We start from the raw sequence: 4,682 nt of genomic DNA, 5'->3' as shown, positions 1-4,682 counted from the left end.
TGTGTGTGTGTGTGTGTGTGTGTGTGTGTGTGTGTATCTTGCGTGTATGTGTGTGCTAAAGGTACAGAAAGAGAAAGACAGAAAGTTAGATGAAAAGGTAGGTGGATAGATTGTTACAGACATATACACATGCACGTTTAATGAGATATGTACATAGGTTTATATATATAACTATGCGCATGTATACATACGCACTCGCGCATGCACATATCTATCAATATATGCACACATATAAATGTATATATACATACACAAACATATATAAGCGCGCGCGCGTGTTTTTGTGTGTGTGTGTGTGTGTCTGTGTGTGTGTGTGTGTGTGTGTGTGTGTCTGTGTCTCTGTGTGTATTTGTGTGTGCATGTGTGTACATACATATAATGAACAAATGCAGAAAAAATTTAGTTGGCTTCCTTCGTGAGAGCAGGGAATTACAAGACCACAACGAAAGAAGATAATATAGAATTATTCTTGCTTAATTTACACAATCAATACACAATCTTTAGTTCAACTAACACTATGTAATTGCTGTCTTAATACCAGTCTGTACAAAATAAACAGCCGAAGAAAATAGCAATTAGCGCAAAGAATGAAGTTATAGTGTATAAGGTCTTCTTTGAACAATGCAGCACAGAGTGGCGTGAGCAGAGAAGCAGTTTCACCTCCATCTAAGCTTTGTTTATTTTCTGAAACCACTTTAAAATAAAAACAAAAATGAAAACAATTTTCGTGTCACTGTGTCTGTCAAACTTAATGAATGGACCGTAATGCTTGTCCGTCCTTACGTTTGTGTATGTAAGTGGTTATCTGTATAAATACATATACATTTATATGCATGTATATGTGTGTCTGTGTGTGTGTAAATATATATACTCAAACACACACGCAGATATATGTCAGTAGGCATCTTTGCAAACATGCATATATGTCTGTGTGTGTGTAAGTGTGTCTGTCTGTTTGTGTTTGTGTATATGTGTGTAAATGTACGGTGTTATATACAAATATATTTACTTTACAAGATACACTACCCGTGTACACTATAAAATTCGGATGTGTTGATATGTACATGTGCATGTTACCTGTATATACATATACACACACATACATATATATGTACATAAATGTATATATACACACACGTATATATATATATATATATATATATAAACACATACACACACGCATATATGTATGCACACACGCACATACATATATTATCCTGTTATACGTATGCATACATATATGAGCCTATCTCTGTTTGAATGCCTATGTAATTATTTTCAGAATTCAGTTTACCTATATAACCACAATGTCATACATAAACTTACACTAACAAACACCCACACATACATCCGCACGAACAAATCCACATACACAAACGCACAAATACGTGCACGCACCCCCACACACACACACACACACACGCACATACACATAATACATACGCGCATGCACGCTCACACACACACACAACACACACACAAGCACACACAAATAGTGTAAAAAGACCATTAGCGATTTAATAATCAATAAATTGTTGCCAATCCCGTAATTTCTGCTGATTAATTCAAGTAAAAAAATTACTTCCTGGTAAGTGCAGTATAGTACATTAAGAATGATCTGGTAAAATGTTTTCGATCCTCCCCACTTCACAGGAGAATATTTGCTCCTTTAAATTATTGCATATTCGGTACAACTGCTTTATATCATCTACGTACCTGTATTTTTCATCATTTTTATATAATTTTAGCTGAAATATATTTAGCAAAATACTATATTTCCATGACATATTTATAAATATGTATAACCTATAAACTATCTATCTTGTGTTGCGTAGAGCCCTGTACACAATCACTGGAAGAAATTAGATATAGCAAACAATTCTCAATTAAATTATACTTTTAGTCTTTAAAAAGGGAAAGACATTTTAAATAATGTTTCTATTCTGGCAAAAAAAAAAAGATGATAGGAAGGCTATGGCTAAATTATTTGTTGTCATAGGACAGATTAATCAATCTTACGATCAAAAGCAATAAACCCCATTGATATATATACCTACAACAGAAGAAGAACTATCTGTTGTACAAAGTGTTATATTTCAGAGAGATATTTTTTCCCTTTAAAATATGTCTCTTGGTATTCATGCAATAACCTATCGCCAAAAAGCTTTTGCTCTCGGAGAAGATTACCAACGGAATTGTTATCATACATCATCTAAAGTGCTTCGTCATCCATTATTATTTATATATAGAAATCTCCGTCGCTTACATTTGTTAAATGTTTTTGTTTTCACCCTCACTTGTTTGCTCGATACAACTCGACATTTTTAAGTTGCTCGAATATGTTAATTGTATATGCACTCTTTACAGTAACAACAGAAACATTAGCAGGCATAAGAATCAAAATTAATATTTCGCCCATATTTTTGCTTGCCTAGTCTTACAATAATCTAAATATCTCGTAGTTCTTATAAAGGAATGAAAATTTGACAAAAAAAGAAACAAAAGAAAATATACAACCTTTCAGTTGAAGTATCTTTATTTCATTCCCTCTACCGGTCGACAACTTAATTAGGCTGTGATAAACTATGAGTAATCAAGATAAATATGCATTTGATACAAGACTTCATTTTTGAAACAAACAAAAATATGTAGCTCTGACCAAACGGTAGCTCAGAAAACAGAATTCAACTCAACCCAGGTATTAAACTAAAAATATCTTCGAAATCCATGATTTTTTAATCATCGGGAGATAAAGGTGAATCTGCGTAAATTTAGATAAGTTTATATGCCGTGTGAGGAAACAAATATAAATTAGCAGTGCTTGCAGAAAATTCCGAAACTAGCTTTAAAATTCTACAATAGTTGCAATTCTATTGAGAACCTTAACGTTACTATTGTCACAGACCCGTGGGTGCACGATAAATTTTCCCGTGCTTTTATAAATTCTGAGATCTCACATGCCATACTTTCGAACACATTGACCCAGATATATTCACATATTTTATTGCCTCCACATCCATATATCAACATTATACTGTAGCACGGAATCACGGATACACACCACGTCTACAATGAATTAAAGTGGCCTGAGAATGAAATGAACATTCTCATAAATGTATGGTTTTTTATCTTTCCCAAACCGTAAACATAGACGCTTCATGTCTGAATTATATTGCCAAAAGAATATTCAAACTTTTCAATACCGCAGGGGAATAATTTTGAACATAATTTCTTTTTTTTTTTCACTTGCTTTAGTCTTAATTTAGCAAGCTAAAATTTTTTTGTACAACTCCCTCTCTAAATAAACTTTATTTGTATTCTTTGTCCGTATGTAATAGGGCTGGTCAACTGCTTTTATTATTTTATTAATAACACTGAGAGACATTTTCGCAAAAATTTTTAGTTGTCTCGTTTTTTACAATCAGTCTGCCTAATTTGGTGGTGCTAAATTTAGAAACGCCCCCATAAAATTTCTATCACATCAAGGGGACCTTTTCCTATTGGCCGGCACACAGAAAAAATAATTTTTTGTAACTAAACATTTTCAAATTTCGTATACTGGTAGAACGTGTCATTTAAAACATCATTTACTCTTGGCGTTTTTAAGAAAATTCTTTATTTTCGAAGTTATTTCGAGTTAAAGTTGTCGTATTTCGATAATTTCAAACAATCATTGACGTCTATTGAGGTGAAAACAATTGCTGCTGGGGTTTGTCAACAAGACGTTCCCGTGGTGTATATTTAGTTTGTCACTGTTATTTCTGATATATTTACATTTGAGATACACGTGTGTATAGTTTAAACAATTCAGTTATTAGTTATTTTAAAAAAATTTTCCAGTTTATTTTGTTTGCGGAAGTATTTTCATTTTGTTTTAGCGTTTTCGAAATTGCCTATTTTTGGATCTTTTCCCTTGAATAAAATTACTGCCGTTGTTTGTCAACAACAACTATCGGCGGTAAATATTTCGTTTGTCACTCTTATTTATGACATCGTTCGTGCGTTTGTACTGGTTTTAGCATTAGGGTTTGGGTTTTAGAGTTAGGGTTAGGGTTAGGGTTTTAGGGTCAGGTTTAGAGTTTTAGAGTTAGGGGTAGTGTTTTAGAGTTACGGTTAGGGTTAGGGTTTTAGGGTTAGGGTTAGGGCTTGAGGATTAGGGTTAGGGTTTTAGAGTTAGGGTTAGTGTTAGGGTTTTAGGGTTGGAGTTTTAGAGGTAGGGTTAGAGTTGGGATTTTATGGTTAGAGTTACGGAAAAATGTGAAAATGAAGAAATTGGAGGAGTAGGGGGGGGCAAAAATGTCTTTCAGAAAATAATAGCTGAAGATACCCTAACCTAACCCTAAAACCCTAACCCTAACTCTAAAACCTTATCTCTAACTTTAAAACCCGAACCCTAACCCTAACCCTAAAACCCCAAAGCTAAAACCAGTACAAGCGCACGAACAATGTCATAAATAACAGTAGCAAACGATATATACACCACCGGAAGTTGTTGTTGACAAGCAACAGCAGTAATTGTTTTCACCTCATTAGACGTCATTAATTAGCTGAAATTGCCGAAATACGACAGCTTTAACACGAAATAACTTCGAAAATATATTTTGAGATTTGATTACATCTGTAAAACTTTGCAGAAGTTTATCATGGAAAGCATATATGAGCATGTCTTCATACATAAAACA

The sequence above is a fragment of the Octopus bimaculoides genome, chromosome 2, assembly GCF_001194135.2.
Source record: "Octopus bimaculoides isolate UCB-OBI-ISO-001 chromosome 2, ASM119413v2, whole genome shotgun sequence".
NCBI lineage: Eukaryota > Metazoa > Mollusca > Cephalopoda > Octopoda > Octopodidae > Octopus > Octopus bimaculoides.
This window is presented reverse-complemented; position numbering follows the sequence as displayed.